Raw genomic sequence first — 18,229 nt, 5'->3', positions numbered from 1 at the left:
ACTTAACATCTACATCTACATACATATTCCGCAATCAGCTATGGTGCGTGGCGGAGGGTACCTCGTACCACAACTACGAGGTTGGTGGCTGCAGTCGAAACAAAGATTCGTGAGGACAGAAGATTCACAATTTCCACTCTTTCTTTGGAATTTCCACAAGTTTCGAGATCGGTTTTGTACAAAATTGTGTCTGAAAACCTAAACTTTAAGAAACTGTGTTCTCGGTGGGTACCCAGACTCCTCACAGACGACCACAAAGGGAAGGGATTTGCCACTTCATTGGACTTTTTGATTCGTTACGAGGAAGAAGGAGATGACATGTCGAGTTGGTTGGTTGGTTGGTTGGTTTGGGGAAGGAGACCAGACAGCGTGGTCATCGGTCTCATCGGATTATGGAAGGATGGGGAAGGAAGTCGGCCGTGCCCTTTCAGAGGAACCATCCCGGCATTTGCCTGGAGTGATTTAGTGAAATCACGGAAAACCTAAATCAGGATGGCCGGACGCGGGATTGAACCGCCGTCCTCCCGAATGCGAGTCCAGTGTCTAACCACTGCGCCGCATGTCGAGTCAAATTGTCACTGGAGATGAAACGTGGGTATCCCGTATCACTCCCGAAAGCGAGCGACAATCGATGGAATGGCGACACACAACCTCACCCGTCAAGGTCAAAGCCAAACAGACGCTGTCAAAGCGCAAGATTATGGCAACTGTGTTCTGGGACCGGGCCGTTTTTTATTTTTAAAAAAAGATACAAATACTTTTGTAAAAAAATTTTTGTTTTCTGATTCTACACGCTTTTACCTATTTTTCTACATAGTTGCCTTGTTTATTTAAGCACTTGTCATACAGTACAACTAAGTTTTTAATTCCCTCTTCAAAGAATTCGGCCGCCCGCTCCGGCAGCCAAGAGTTCACGGCCGCTTTCACTTCATCGTCGTCGTTGAAGCGCTGCCCGCCAAGATGGTGTTTCAGGTACCGGAAAAGGTGAAAATCGCTAGGAGCGAGGTCGGGGCTGTACGGTGCATCGTCCAAAACTTCCCAGCCAAAAGAATCAATCAAATCCCGAGTCTTTTGAGAGGTGTGAGGCCTAGCGTTATCGTGCAGGAGCAAAACTCCTTTTGTCAGCATGCCGCGCCTTTTGTTTTGAATTGCTTGGTGGAGCTTCTTTAGAGTTGCACAGTAGGCATCTGAGTCGATTGTCGTTCCTCGTGGCATAAAGTCCACTAGCAAAACACCGCGCTGGTCCCAGAACACAGTTGCCATAATCTTACGCTTTGACAGCGTCTGTTTGGCTTTGACCTTGACAGGTGAGGTTGTGTGTCGCCATTCCATCGATTGTCGCTCGCTTTCGGGAGTGATACGGGATACCCATGTTTCATCTCCAGTGACAATTTGACTCGACATGTCATCCCCTTCTTCCTCGTAACGAATCAAAAAGTCCAATGAAGTGGCAAATCCCTTCCCTTTGTGATCGTCTGTGAGGAGTCTGGGTACCCACCGAGAACACAGTTTCTTATATTTTAGGTTTTCAGACACAATTTTGTACAAAACCGATCTAGAAACTTGTGGAAATTCCAAAGAAAGAGTGGAAATTGTGAATCTTCTGTCCTCACGAATCGTTGTTTAGACTGCAGCCACCAAATCGTCAGTGATCACAGAGGGCCGGCCTGAGCGTTCTTCGTCACGGACGTTTTGACGGCCATTTTTGAACTCTCTAACCCATTGACGCACTTTACCTTCACTCATTGCATTCGAGCCGTAAACTTCTGTTAACTGACGACGAATTTCTGCAGGCGATACGTTTCTCGCGGTCAAAAAACGTATCACTGACCGTATCTCACACGCGGCTGGCGATTCAATAATCGTAAACATTGTAAAGTAGCACAGCGGTGCGTACACGTCAGCTACAGAGCTGCAACTTGCATCAGTGTGAACGGGAAGGATGCCGGCAAGTGGCGCGGTCGCTTGTTGCGGCGTCCGCGCGAACTACGGGACTATACGCGCGAACGGCCCTTACTTAAAAAACAACCCTCGTAGCATCTTCTCTCCCTGTTCCACTCCCAAACAGAACGAGGGAAAAATGACTGCCTATATGCCTGTGTACGAGCCCTAATCTCTCTTATCTTTGTGGTCTTTCCGCGAAATATAGGTTGACAGCAGTAAAACTGTACTGCAGTCAGCCTCAAATGGTGGTCCTCTAAATTTCCTCCAGAGACTCCCACCCGAGCATTTCCGTAACACTCGCGTGATGATCAAACCTACCAGTAACAAATCAAGCAGCCCGCCTCTGAATTGCTTCTATGTCCTACCTCAATCCGACCTGATAAGGATCCCAAACGCTCGATCAGTGCTCAAGAATAGGTCGTATCAGTATTTTATAAGCGGTCTCCTTTACAGATGAACCACATCTTCTCAAAATTCTACCAATGAACCGAAGACGACACGCTTGTCCTACTTCATATCGCTCTGCAATGTTATGCTCAAATATTTAATCGATGTGACTGTGTCGAGCGTTACACTACTAATGGAGTATTCAATCATTACAGGATTCTTTTTCCTATTCATCTGCATTAATTTACATTCATCTATATTTAGAGTTAGCTGCCATTCTTTACACCAATCACAAATCCTGTCCAAGTCATCTCGTATCCTCCTACAGTCACTCAATGACGACACCTTCCCGTACACCACAGCATTATCAGAAAACAGCCGCACATTGCTATCCACCCTATCCAAAAGATCATTTATGTAGACAGAAAACAACAGCGGACCTACCACACTTCCCTGGGGCACTCCAGATGATACCCTCACCTCTGATGAACACTCACCATCGAGGACAACGTACTGGGTTCTATTACTTAAGAAGTCTTCAAGCCACACACATATTTGGGAACCAATCCCATATGCTCGTACCTTAGTTAGGAGTCTGCAGTGGAGCACTGAGTCAAACGCTTTCCATCTGAGGTCATCAGTCCCCTAGAACTTAGAACTACTTAAACCTAACTAACCTAAGGACAGCACACACATCCATGCACGAGGCAGGATTCGAAACTGTACCGTAGCAGCAGCACGGTTCTGGACTGAAGTGCCTACATTAGATTAGTACTCGTTCCATACGTCATGAATACGACACTTCGTAATGATGTGGAACGTGTTAGGTTAACAAAAGGTGTCTATGCCAGATATTACAATACACAAAATATTACATGACACTCAATATTTTTAAATTTTTTTTGTGGGTGTTGGGGAAATTGCCCACTTACTATATCCAAAAATTCATCTAATGAGTAGAAGGAGTTACCATTCAGAAATTCTTTTAATTTCCTTTGAAGTGCTATATGGCTATCTGTCAGACTTTTGATGCTATTAGGTAAGTGACTAAAGACTTTTGTGGCAGCATAATTTACCCCCTTCTGAGCCAAAGTTAGATTTAACCTTGAGTAGTGAAGATCATCCTTTCTCCTAGTGATGTAGCCATGTACTTTTGAATTCGTTCGGATTGCTAATAACAAATTTCATAAGTGAATACATATATTGTGAGGCTACAGTGAAGATCCCTGGCTCTTTAAATAAGTGTCTGCAGGATGATCTTGGATAAGCTCCAGCAATTATTCTGATTACACACTTTTGTGCAATGAATACTCTTTTACTCAACGATGAGTTAATCCAGAATATGATGCCATATGAAAGCAGAGAATGAAAATGGGCGTGGTAAGCTACACTCCTGGAAATGGAAAAAAGAACACATTGACACCGGTGTGTCAGACCCACCATACTTGCTCCAGACACTGCGAGAGGGCTGTACAAGCAATGATCACACGCACGGCACAGCGGACACACCAGGAACCGCGGTGTTGGCCGTCGAATGGCGCTAGCTGCGCAGCATTTGTGCACCGCCGCCGTCAGTGTCAGCCAGTTTGCCGTGTCATACGGAGCTCAATCGCAGTCTTCAACACTGGTAGCATGCCGCGACAGCGTGGACGTGAACCGTATGTGCAGTTGACGGACTTTGAGCGAGGGCGTATAGTGGGCATGCGGGAGGCCGGGTGGACGTACCGCCGAATTGCTCAACACGTGGGGCGTGAAGTCTCCACAGTACATCGATGTTGTCGCCAGTGGTCGGCGGAAGGTGCACGTGCCCGTCGACCTGGGACCGGACCGCAGCGACGCACGGATGCACGCCAAGACCGTAGGATCCTACGCAGTGCCGTAGGGGACCGCACCGCCACTTCCCAGCAAATTAGGGACACTGTTGCTCCTCAGGTATCGGCGAGGACCATTCGCAACCGTCTCCATGAAGCTGGGCTACGGTCCCGCACACCGTTAGGCCGTCTTCCGCTCACGCCCCAACATCGTGCAGCCCGTCTCCAGTGGTCTCGCGACAGGCGTGAATGGAGGGACGAATGGAGACGTGTCGTCTTCAGCGATGAGAGTCGCTTCTGCCTTGGTGCCAATGATGGTCGTATGCGTGTTTGGCGCCGTGCAGGTGAGCGCCACAATCAGGACTGCATACGACCGAGGCACACAGGGCCAACACCCGGCATCATGGTGTGGGGAGCGATCTCCTACACTGGCCGTACACCACTGGTGATCGTCGAGGGGACACTGAATAGTGCACGGTACATCCAAACCGTCATCGAACCCATCGTTCTACCATTCCTAGACCGGCAAGGGAACTTGCTGTTCCAACAGGACAATGCACGTGCGCATGTATCCCCTGCCACCCAACGTGCTCTAGAAGGTGTAAGTCCACTACCCTGGCCAGCAAGATCTCCGGATCTGTCTCCCATTGAGCATGTTTGGGACTGGATGAAGCGTCGTCTCACGCGGTCTGCACGTCCAGCACGAACGCTGGTCCAACTGAGGTGCGAGGTGGAAATGGCATGGCAAGTCGTTCCACAGGACTACATCCAGCATCTCTACGATCGTCTCCATGGGAGAATAGCAGCCTGCATTGCTGCGAAAGGTGGATATACACTGTACTAGTGCCGACATTGTGCATGCTCTGTTGCCTGTGTCTATGTGCCTGTGGTTCTGTCAGTGTGATCATGTGATGTATCTGAGCCCAGGAATGTGTCAACAAAGTTTCCCCTTCCTGGGACAATGAATTCATGGTGTTCTTATTTCAATTTCCAGGAGTGTACTTTACTCAGATGTATATCTCCAAAATTTGCAATGACCCTAATAGCATAAGTAGCTGAACTCAAACTTTTCAGCAGATCCTCAGTGTGTTTTTTCCAGTTCAACCCCTCATCAATGCAAACACCTAGAAATTTTGAATATTCTACCTTAGCTACTGATTTATTGATCGAATGGTCTCATTCCATTCACTGTGTGCAACTGTATATACTGTGTTTTGTCAAAGTTTAATGACAGCCCATTTGCAGAGAACCACTTAATGATTTTCTGATAAACATCGTTTACAATTTCACGAGTTAATTCTTGTCTGTTGGGTGTGATAGCTATACTTGTATCATCGGCAAAAAGTACCAACTTTGCATCTTCGTGAATATAGAATGGCAAGTCATTAATATATATTAAGAACAGCAGAGGACCCAAGACCAATCCTTGTGGCACCACCCCATTCTTGATTGTTCCCCAGTTTGAAAAATCTCCAGTTTTTTGCATATTATGTGAACTGTTTATTTCAACTTTCTGCATTCTTCCAGTTAGGTATGATTTAAACCATTTGAGCAGTGTCCCATTCATACCACAGTACTTGAGCTTATCTGGAAGTATTCCATGATGTAGACAATCAAAAGCCTTTGATAGATCACAAAAAATCCCAACGGGTGACTTCCGGTTACTCAGAGCATTTAATATTTCATTAGTGAAAGTATATATAGCATTTTCCGTTGAAAAACCTTTCTCGAAACCAAACTGACATTTCGTTAAAACCTTATTTTTACAAAGGTGTGAAGCTACTCTACAATACATTACTTTTTCAAGAATTTCGGATAAGGCAGTCAGAAGAGAGATTGGGCGGTAGTTGTTGACATCAGACGTATCCCGTTTTTTATGCTCTGGTTTAACAATGGCACACTTCAGCCTCTCTGGGAAAATACCCTGCTTCAGAGAGCTATTACATATGTGGCTAAGAATCCCACTTATTTCTTGAGAACAAGCTTTTATTATCCTGCTGGAAATGCCATAAATTCCATATCCCATCTATATTATTTTTACAAAGGTGTGAAGCTACTCTACAATACGTTACTTTTTCATTACTTTTATTCTTGAGAGAGTTCATCATCTTCCTAATTTCAGAAGGAGAGCCTAGAAGCGCTCGGCTACCGCGGCCGGCTCCTCCGCTCAATATTCCACTTCCTCAGTGTGTGTGAGTTGTGTGGCTGTCGAGTGTAGACCACTTTCAGCCTCTCCTAATAATGCATCACTTTATTCTCGAATCAGAATCGTAAAATTTACAGTAGCCATACACATCAATAAATATGTACATATGTATACACAAATTGTATTTATATTACATGTGCCCAGTACTTTGCAACCTCCAAGGCACTTGGAGTGGCTTGCAGGAGATCAATCTTCGTGCAGGATTTAGGGCACAAAAGGCACTGGAGCATGTGGCTTGTGGTTTGTCCTTGTCCACAATCACAGGACGTATCTTCTGTTATGAAGCCCCATCTCTTCAGGCTGTCTCTGGATCGTCCAACTCCTGATCGTAATCTGTTTAAAGATTTCCACACCAGCCAGCTCTCGTTGTGTCCAGCTGGTAGTTCTTCAGCTTCTGGCGTCTGCAGGTGAGGCGTCGACTTCTTCCATAACTCCAGCCTTGCCTTCTCTGGTGAAATGGTGAGCTTCTCGGATATCCTCAGGAAGCTCTTTCGCGATCTCAGCCGTTGCTGTGGTGGATTATGTCCGTGCAGTGGATGGGTACTGCCCTGTTCCACTTTCAGTCTCTCCTTGTTTGCAGCTACTGTTCTGCTATCCATGGTGGATACTGGGTGTCAGGTTTCTCTGGCAGCTGATCCTTTCACACTAGAAACATCATCTTGGTCCTTTTCAGGACCACAGTTGACCATCATATCGATGAATGCATCACTGTACGAGGGTGGTCTGAAAAGTTCTCGGAATCACCACGAGAGGTCAGCACTAACGCAACGAGTTGTTCACGTGATATTCGTTGGAGTGCTACCTGTAAACACGTGCCACGTCAGTGCTCTTGGAAGAGAGCTGTGGCGGTGACATTGCTCTGTTGATGTTCCCGCGTAGTGACTTGCGAAGGTGGAAAAAAATCTAGACTCCAGCAGTGGTTAAATTCTTCGTAAAGAAAGGTATGAAATCAAAGGATATTCATGCCGATATCCAGAATACACTGGGGGACTCTGCTTCTTCATATTCAACTGTTGCCAAGTGGACAAATGGATTTAAATTTGGTCGGGAGAGCTTAGAAGATGATCCGCGCAGTGGTCGGCCACTATGTGTCACTACTCCAGAAATCACTGCAACATGGTCATTGCTCACACTTGCCACATGTCATATGAAAGGGGATATCATACCGGGTGATCAAAAAGTCAGTATAAATTTGAAAACTTCATAAACCACGGAATAATGTAGATAGATAAAAATTGACACACAAGCTTGGAATGACATGGGGTTTTATTACAACCACCCCATACTGCTCGAGGCATTGTAATGGTACTTGAATTACGTAACCAATACGGCACCTCACCTCAACCTCTCGATACCAGCAATATTCTACTGTGTTTCTGTAAAATAGTTAACATATTTCTGTGGCAACATTCAGATTTGATTTCATTAATGTAGAGGTACTTTGATTCATCGATATGTTTATATTGCAATGATATTATTCTTATGTGTATTCTTTCTTTGTCACTATGATCTTTGACGTACTTGTAACTCTGATTTTTGGGCACGTAAGCAGTTATTAGAGAGTCAAGTCTTGGTCGTCACGTTGAAAAGACGCAAATTGTAGTCAGTTTATGAAATGTGAACTTTAACAGTGAGGAAGATATTTTCAAATATCTTATATTGTGAAGTGATGTTGCAACAAAAGTAATAAAAAAGAAGTGTAACTTAAATTCGGAGTCCTGATTACTTTTTTACATCACCATTGTCTTAACTTGCAAAAGTTTAACCTTCAAGAATAGTTTGTGAAACACATCTATAAAACTTTTGAATATCGCATAATATCACCTAGGCCTCTTTGCATCCGAGCTTGGAATCATCATTATCTATATTTTCGACGATTGAGCCATGAGTTCACAACGAGACCAGTATGGGAAACACGAAAAGATGAGTGCCTAGTTTATCCATTATTTCAGGAAATGAATTTATTAACTGTGCTCTAATGACACCTGCCACATAATATAACTTTGTTGTTGTCTGTAAATGCAATATTTAGCAGCGTGAGCAACACTAAAATCATAATTTTTGACCGTTGTTGTGGTAGGGTTGTTAGAGCGCGAAGGATGTCTTGCGGGCGTCGTTTGGCGATGATCGTGAGCTCAGCCGCCACTTTCGCATGCTTGGTCTCCCAGGTTCCCAGATCTCAGTCCGTGCGATTATTGGTTTTGGGGTCACAAGCGTATCGTGATCGACCGACATCTCTAGGGATGCTAAAAGACAACATCCGACGCCAATGCGTCACCATAACGCCGGACATGCTTTACAGTGCTGTTCACAACATTATTCCTCGACTACAGCTATTGCTGAGGAATGATGTTGGACATATTAAGCATTTCCTGTAAAGAACATCATCTTTGCTTTGTCTTACTTTGTTATGCTAATTATCGCTATTCTGATCAGATGAAGCGCCATCTGTCGGACATTTTTGAACTTTAGTATTTTTTTAGTTCTAATAAAACCCCATGCCATTCCAGCTAATTATTGCTATTCTGATCAGATGAGGCGCCATCTGTCGGACATTTTTGAACTTTAGTATTTTTTTAGTTCTAATAAAACCCCATGCCATTCCAAGCATGTGTGTCAATTTGTACCTCTCTATCTATATTATTCCGTGATTTATTCAGTTTTCAAATTTATACTGACTTTTTGATCACCCGGAATTTCAACAGAAGAATTAGAAATGAAACAATTATCTGCAAGATGGGTGCTGGGACTCCTGACACTGGATAGAAAACGCATGCCTTTGCCATGGCAAAATTACACTAATTAAGGTATGAATTGTTGTCACACCCACCTGATTCACCTGATATGGCTCCGTCAGACTTCCATTTCTGGGACTGACGATAACTGAAGAGAATCGTTCAACGTGGCGGAACTGCAACCCTTCTGCAAACTGCTGCAGATTGCAGTGCTGGGCCATCAACAAGTGCCAGCACGCCATTCGACGAAACATCATCGATATTGGCTTTCAGAGCCAGAGTCCCATTTGTGTACCCTCAATGACTGCACGACACAAAACTTTATGCCTCGCCTGGGCCCATCAACGCCGACATTGGACTGCTGATGACTGGGAACATGTCGCCTGGTCGGACGAGCCTCGTTCCAAATTGTGTGCAATGGATGGACGTATACAGGGGCAACCTTGCAAATCCATGGGCCCTGCATGGTCAAGCTGGTGGTGGCTCTGTAATGGTGTGGGGCTTGTGCAATTGGAGTGATATGGTTTTCCTGATAGGTTTAGATACGACTCTGACAGGTGACACGTACGTAAACATCCTCTATGATCACCTGCATCCATTCATGTCCATTGTACATTCCGACGGACTTGGGCAGTCCCAGGAGGACAATTCAACACCCCACACGTCCAGAGTTGCTACAGAGTGGCTCCAGGAACATTCTTCTACCGCTGGCCACCAGTCTCCCCACACATGAACATTATTGAGCATGTTTACGAGGCCGTGCAATGTACTGTTCAGAAGACATCTCCACCCCCTCGACTCTTACCGATTTACAGACAGCCCCGCAGGATTCACGGTGTCAGTTCCCTCTATGCTACTTGAGATATTAGTCAGTTTCTTTGCTCTTCAGTGTATGAAGGAAGTTATGAAAGCAGATCGCTCTTAATGTAGTGGATATATGAGGGTGTTGCGGTGGTATATCAGTGGGTCGAACTGTTTCTCTTCTACGATACTTATAACCCGTCCAGGATGAACATACTCCATCATTCATCTCCTGAATCAGCATTGCTATACAGTTCCAGGTGTGGTGAGAGGGAGATTAGATTAGTTCATCCTGAATACAGAACATACAATGGAAGACTGGTACCTTTGAAAGGTTGGTCTTTAGTTATTAAAAAACGTCCTCACAAGTGAAGCTGCTTTCATCAGGAAGGATATGTGCGAGTACACAACATTTGAGAGAAACGTTTACATCTTTCTCCTCTAAAAAATGGTTCAAATGGGTCTGAGCACTATGGGACTTAACATCTGAGGTCATCAGTCCCCTAGAACTCAGAACTACTTAAACCTTACTAATCTAAGGACATCACATACATCCATGCCTGAGGCAGGATTCGAACCTGCGACTGTAGTGGTCGCGCGCTTCCAGACTGTAGCACCTAGAACCACTCGGCCATCCCGGCCGGCTCCTCTAAAAAGAACCGTTTAAAGCTCTGATTTATAAATAAGGAGACTGACTGTTCAAGCCTGTTTCTGTCCAAATGCTAGTATACGGAAATACATACCAGAAATCAGTTGCCGGCCGCGGTGGCCGTGCGGTTCTAGGCGCTTCAGTCCGGAACCGCGGGACTGCTATGGTCGCAGGTTCGAATCCTGTCTCGGGCATGGATGTGTGTGATGACCTTAGGTTAGTAAGGTTTAATTAGTTCTAAGTTCTAGGGGACTGATGACCTAAGATGTTAAGTCATAGTGCTCAGAGCCATTTGAACCAAGAAATCAGTACAGGAGTTATATGGCATGGCACACAACAGTTTTAATGGAATATTTGTTAATGGTGGGAGGGAGCACCACGCACAGTATCACTGTACTTAAATAGCACTGACTAACGTTTAGAGACTATGCAACACAATTTTGCAAATAATAATTTTTGTATGTTTTGAATTCTACATTCCTGGAAATGGAAAAAAGAACATATTGACACCGGTGTGTCAGACCCACCATACTTGCTCCAGACACTGCGAGAGGGCTGTACAAGCAATGATCACACGCACGGCACAGCGGACACACCAGGAACCGCGGTGTTGGCCGTCGAATGGCGCTAGCTGCGCAGCATTTGTGCACCGCCGCCGTCAGTGTCAGCCAGTTTGCCGTGGCATACGGAGCTCCATCGCAGTCTTTAACACTGGTAGCATGCCGCGACAGCGTGGACGTGAACCGTATGTGCAGTTGACGGACTTTGAGCGAGGGCGTATAGTGGGCATGCGGGAGGCCGGGTGGACATACCGCCGAATTGCTCAACACGTGGGGCGTGAGGTCTCCACAGTACATCGATGTTGTCGCCAGTGGTCGGCGGAAGGCGCACGTGCCCGTCGACCTGGGACCGGACCGCAGCGACGCACGGATGCACGCCAAGACCGTAGGATCCTACGCAGTGCCGTAGGGGACCGCACCGCCACTTCCCAGCAAATTAGGGACACTGTTGCTCCTGGGGTATCGGTGAGGACCATTCGCAACCGTCTCCATGAAGCTGGGCTACGGTCCCGCACACCGTTAGGCCGTCTTCCGCTCACGCCCCAACATTGTGCAGCCCGCCTCCAGTGGTGTCGCGACAGGCGTGAATGGAGGGACGAATGGAGACGTGTCGTCTTCAGCGATGAGAGTCGCTTCCTCCTTGGTGCCAATGATGGTCGTATGCGTGTTTGGCGCCGTGCAGGTGAGCGCCACAATCAGGACTGCGTACGACCGAGGCACACAGGGCCAACACCCGGCATCATGGTGTGGGGAGCGATCTCCTACACTGGCCGTACACCACTGGTAATCGTCGAGGGGACACTGAATAGTGCACGGTACATCCAAACCGTCATCGAACCCATCGTTCTACCATTCCTAGACCGGCAAGGGAACTTGCTGTTCCAACAAGACAATGCACGTCCGCATTATCCCGTGCCACCCAACGTGCTCTAGAAGGTGTAAGTCACCTACCCTGGCCAGCAAGATCTCCGGATCTGTCCCCCATTGAGCATGTTTGGGACTAGATGAAGCATCGTCTCACGCGGTCTGCGCGTCCAGCACGAACGCTGGTCCAACTGAGGCGCCAGGTGGAAATGGCATGGCAAGCCGTTCCACAGGACTACATCCAGCATCTCTACGATCGTCTCCATGGGAGAATAGCAGCCTGCATTGCTGCGAAAGGTGGATATACACTGTACTAGTGCCGACATTGTGCATGCTCTGTTGCCTGTGTCTATGTGCCTGTGGTTCTGTCAGTGTGATCATGTGATGTATCTGACCCCAGGAATGTGTCAATAAAGTTTCCCCTTCCTGGGACAATGAATTCACGGTGTTCTTATTTCAATTTCCAGGAGTGTACATTTACTGCATTCAACACCTGTTGGAGTAGGATACCACTTTGCATTGAACTCTCTTTGATCTCAGACTGATTGAGTGACCGAAATCACATCTCAATGTTCCTGCTGTCTTAAGCAAGACAGCACCACAGATCTACTCTCGCTCCACTGTAGCGTCTACCGCTGCCTGTTGACCACTTACATGCATGACACTTTGATACCTTGGGAATATGCTCTGTGATGACACTTCAGCTGTTAATTTGAACATAGCAGCACCAACCACTATGAGTTGGGTTGGGGTTGGGTTGTTTGGCGGAGGAGACCAGACAGTGAGGTCATCGGCCTCATCGGATTAGGGAAGGACGGGGAAGGAAGTCGGCCGTGCCCTTTCAAAGGAACCATCCCGGCATTTGCCTGAAGCGATTTAGGGAAATCACGGAAAACCTAAATCAGAATGGCCGGACCCGGGATTGAACCGTCGTCCTCCCGAATACGAGCCCAGTGTGCTAGCCACTGCGCCACCTCGCTAGGTTCATGAGTAACGTTGCACTAACACAGCTGCTGACGGAGACAGGAGTGGCAAGATAGAATGTGATCCACTTAACTGTCAACTGCCCCTGTCACTATCTGAACGACGTCATTGTCAGCTGCTATACCGACATCAACACGGTTGAAAATGCCCTGAAAAGTTCATGGCACCCTCCATCGGTAATGCTGGTATTCAATATGGTGCTGGCCCACTTATGACGGTTTCCATACTCCCAGGCATACGTTCAGTCATGTGTTGGAAGATTTCTTTGGGAATGGCATCCCACTCTTGACCGAGTGCTGCACTGAGGACAGGTATTGACGTCGGTCGCTGAGGGCTGGCACGAATTTGGGGTTCCAAAACATTCCAGAGGTGTTCTACAGAATTCAGGTCAGGATTCTGTGCAGACCAGTCCATTACAGGGATGTTATTGTCGAGTAACCGCTCCGCCAGAGGCCGTGTATTATGAATAGGTGCTCGATCGTGTTGAAAGATGCACTCGCCATCCCCGAATTGCTCTTGAGCAGTGGGAAGCGAGAAGGTGCTTAAGACATCAATGTGGGCCTGTGCTGTGATTTATTTATGTAATTTAATCATATGGCTAGGGCCCCCCGTCGGACAGGCCATTCGCCGGGTGCCGGTCTTTCAATTTGACGCCACTTCGGCAACCTGCAGTCGATGAGGACGATAGGATGATGATGATGATGAGCACAGCACAACACCCAGTCCGTTGGCGCAGAAAATTCCCCGACCCAGCCGGGAATCGAACCCGGGCCCAGAGGATCGACAATCCGTCACGCTGACCATTCAGCTACCGGGCGCGGACTGTGCTGTGACAGTGGCACGCAAAACAAGGTGTGCAAGCCCCCTCTATGAAAAACACGACCGCAGCATAACACCACCACCTCCGAATTTTACTGTTGGCACTACGCACGCTGGCAGATGACATTCACGGGCATTCTCCATACCCACACCCTGCCAGCGGATCGCCACATTCTTAACTTCCACTGTTCGATCGTCCAACGTTTACGCATTTTGGCATTTACCGGCGTGTTGTGTGGCTTATGAGCAGCCGCTCGACCGTGAATTCAAAGTTTTCTCACCTCCCAGCTAACTTTCATATTACTTGCGGTGCATCCTAATGCAGTTTGGAGTTCCTGTGTGATGGTCTGGATAGATGTCTGCCTATTACACATTACGACCCTCTTCAACTTTCGGCGGTCTCTATCAGTCAACAGACGAGGTCGGCCTGAACGGTTTTGTGCTGTACGTGTCCCTTCACGTTTCCACTTCACTATCGCATCGGAAACAGTGGACCTAGGGATGTTTAGGACTGTGGAAATCTCTCGTACAGACGTATGACCACGTTCGAAGTCCGTGAGTTACGCGGAGCGCCCATTCTGCTCTCTCACGACGTTTAATGACTACTGAGATCGCTGATATGGAGTACCTGGCAGTAGGAGGCACCAGAATGCACCTAATATGAAAAACCTATGTTTTGGGGGGTGTTCAAATGGTTCAAATGGCTCTGAGCACTATGGGACTTAACTTCTGAGGTCATCAGTCCCCTAGTACTTAGAACTACTTAATCCTAGCTAAGCTAAGGACATCGCACACATCCATGCCCGAGGCCGGATTCGAACCTGCGACCGTAGCGGTCGCGCGGTTCCAGACTGTAGCGCCTAAAACCACTCGGCCACTCCGGCCGTCTTTTTTTTTTTTGGGGGGGGGGGGTCCGGATACTTTTGATCACATAATTTGTGATGAGTCGAATACACTCTTTGAAATTTTGGAGGAAACAGGAATAAAGTGCAAAGAGCGAATGTTAGGTTATTAGTTGCATGTTACAGACTGGTAGTCCGCCCCCGGTAGCTGAATAGGTCAGCGTGACGGATTGTCAATCCTCTGGGCCCGGGTTCGATTCCCGGCTGGGTTGGAGAATTTACTCCGTCCAGGGACTGGGTGTTGTCGTGACCTCATCATCATCCTCCTATCATCCTCATCGACACGCAAGTCGCCGAAGTGGCGTCAAATTGAAAGATCGGCACCCGGCGAACGGTCTGCCCGATGGGAGGCCGTAGCCATACGATTAAATAAAACAGACTGGTACATAATGTGAACGATTTTAATGATCAGCATTAACACAATTAACATATTTGTTTCTCAGTCCTGTGCATGAAACACCACTTAAAAAACGAACCTTTTTTTTGGAGACCAAAAATTTTTTAAACCAAAGCTGGCCTATGGAACAGAAGGATTTTTCCAGGAGAAAGTGTTCTGAGTTAGATTTTGAACTTGCTTTGCTACGTGTCAGACCTATATGTTATTGGGCAAATGATAAAAACATTTTAGAATTCCTTTCTGAGTCACTGAAAGCTTTAATAATGGGCGATTAAGATGCATTTTTTCTACTGTTAGTTGTTTCTTTTTTTTTCATGCGTCAGTTGGATAATAAGTCACTTTAGATTCACACCAAAAATTAATTTATGCATTTTAGAGCCCTTGTTCATTGGACTGTTTTTCGTGTTTTAGATCCCTGAACGTTTTTCAGTGGAATTCTGATTCACCATATTTGTCCCATGGGACATGCCTTTTGACTCATCCCGTAGCTGCAGTTAAAGTGCATAACTCTTTGAAGACATGCCTACAAGATAGCTGTGGATGAACACCATATATTGCTCTCACTGCTCGTTCTGCATAATCATTACCTTCTAAGTGAAGAGCTAATCCGGAAAAATATTCCATAAGAGTGGAAATATGCAGAATATATTAGGAAATTGATTCGTTTGTTTACAAGACTATAAATTAAACGAAGATCAAAAGTAGCTGCCCTTAATCGTTTGATCTGTTCAGTAATGTGTTTTTTGCGAGGTCATGTTTTTGCGAGTATGTACACCCAAAAATTTGAAGGGTTTTATTCCGTTTACTGATTCCTGTTCACGTGCTACATCAATTGTCGGCATGACTACCTGTTGTACAAAGTGTTGGTATGGCTATTTGTTGAACAAAAATTAATATACTGTGTATTCTCAAAATTCAGGGAGTGTAGATTTTCAGAGAACCGTTTAATGATTATTTTAAAATACACTCCTGGAAATTGAAATAAGAACACCGTGAATTCATTGTCCCAGGAAGGGGAAACTTTATTGACACATTCCTGGGGTCAGATACATCACATGATCACACTGACAGAACCACAGGCACATAGGCACAGGCAACAGAGCATGCACAATGTCGGCACTAGTACAGTGTATATCCACCTTTCGCAGCAATGCAGGCTGCTATTCTCCCATGGAGACGATCGTAGAGATGCTGGATGTAGTCCTGTGGAACGGCTTGCCATGCCATTTCCACCTGGCACCTCAGTTGGACCAGCGTTCGTGCTGGACGTGCAGACCGCGTGAGACGACGCTTCATCCAGTCCCAACCATGCTCAATGGGGGACAGATCCGGAGATCTTGCTGGCCAGGGTAGTTGACTTACACCTTCTAGAGCATTTTGGGTGGCACGGGATACATGCGGACGTGCATTGTCCTGTTGGAACAGCAAGTTCCCTTGCCGGTCTAGGAATGGTAGAACGATGGGTTCGATGACGGTTTGGATGTACCGTGCACTATTCAGTGTCCCCTCGACGATCACCAGTGGTGTACGGCCAGTGTAGGAGATCGCTCCCACACCATGATGCCGGGTGTTGGCCCTGTGTGCCTCGGTCGTATGCAGTCCTGATTGTGGCGCTCACCTGCACGGCGCCAAACACGCATACGACCATCATTGGCACCAAGGCAGAAGCGACTCTCATCGCTGAAGACGACACGTCTCCATTCGTCCCTCCATTCACGCCTGTCGCGACACCACTGGAGGCGGGCTGCACGATGTTGGGGCGTGAGCGGAAGACGGCCTAACGGTGTGCGGGACCGTAGCCCAGCTTCATGGAGACGGTTGCGAATGGTCCTCGCCGATCCCCCAGGAGCAACAGTGTCCCTAATTTGCTGGGAAGTGGCGGTGCGGTCCCCTACGGCACTGCGTAGGATCCTACGGTCTTGGCGTGCATCCGTGCGTCGCTGCGGTCCGGTCCCAGGTCGACGGGCACGTGCACCTTCCGCCGACCACTGGCGACAACATCGATGTACTGTGGAGACCTCACGCCCCACGTGTTGAGCAATTCGGCGGTACGTGCACCCGGCCTCCCGCATGCCCACTATACGCCCTCGCTCAAAGTCCGTCAACTGCACATACGGTTCACGTCCACGCTGTCGCGGCATGCTACCAGTGTTAAAGACTGCGGTGGAGCTCCGTATGCCACGGCAAACTGGCTGACACTGACGGCGGCGGTGCACAAATGCTGCGCAGCTAGCGCCATTCGACGGCCAACACCGCGGTTCCTGGTGTGTCCGCTGTGCCGTGCGTGTGATCATTGCTTGTACAGCCCTCTCGCAGTGTCCGGAGCAAGTATGGTGGGTCTGACACACCGGTGTCAGTGTGTTCTTTTTTCCATTTCCAGGAGTGTATTTGTTACCAAAAATGGGGTATCTCCAACCTATATAGAAACCATAGTGCCGCAAGAAGTCAAAGACACTGAAGAGACGCAATGGTTGAGAAGGAAGAATGTTGCAGCTTATCCATAATGTTTCCCGATTTTACATCGAGTGAGCAGCTAAGCAAGCCATTGGATCCTGGAAAGAGGATTACAGATCAGGTAAAAGAAAGTTTGCCGACGACAATGTGCAGGTAATTCTGTCAGAGGCGGCAAAGGACATGGGGACCGCAGTTTAACACAATTTGTCGTCTTGAGAAGAGGTTAAGATCAACGTCGACAAAAGTACCCTTAGGGAAATCGTATGTAGTCAGATTAAACGAGGAGATACTGAGGGAGTTCAGACTAGGAAATGAGACACTAGAAGCAGCTGAATGACAGTAAGGAGTAGAGAAAAAAAGAAAAAGAAAAAAGAGAATTGAAGATTTCGAAGTGTCTTCGTTGATCCATTATGGATCGTGGGACGGCGGCTAGCATGAACTTCTTGATGCAAAAATTTACCAACAGTCGAATGTACTGTAGAAATTTATTTTATTTTATGAACTTCTATGTGCTACCAGTTCCGGCATTACATTGATGCCATCTTCAGGCCCCATTGCATTAATCCACCCAGCGCAGTGTGGGGTTGTCCTACATAAGGGCCCTAATGAAGTGCCTACGATGACCAGGTGTTTGATGATTTTATAGTACGATTGCATTGGTTTACTTCGGGAATGCAATTGGGTTTTAAGACAAACTCTTTTATGCTTTTTATCGT

At 47.0% G+C, this 18,229-nt stretch overlaps 1 protein-coding gene across 1 annotated transcript in view; it reads right to left on the bottom strand.

The window, feature by feature from the left end:
• Positions 1-18,229, bottom strand: part of LOC124720082 (putative sodium-dependent multivitamin transporter) — a 135,614-nt gene that overhangs the window by 79,317 nt on the left and 38,068 nt on the right. The gene's annotated exons all lie outside the window — the stretch shown is intronic.

This window comes from Schistocerca piceifrons, chromosome 11, assembly GCF_021461385.2.
Source record: "Schistocerca piceifrons isolate TAMUIC-IGC-003096 chromosome 11, iqSchPice1.1, whole genome shotgun sequence".
NCBI classification, from domain to species: domain Eukaryota; kingdom Metazoa; phylum Arthropoda; class Insecta; order Orthoptera; family Acrididae; genus Schistocerca; species Schistocerca piceifrons.
The sequence above is the reverse complement of the archived record's forward strand: the minus strand, read 5'-3'. Positions and strand labels throughout refer to the sequence as shown.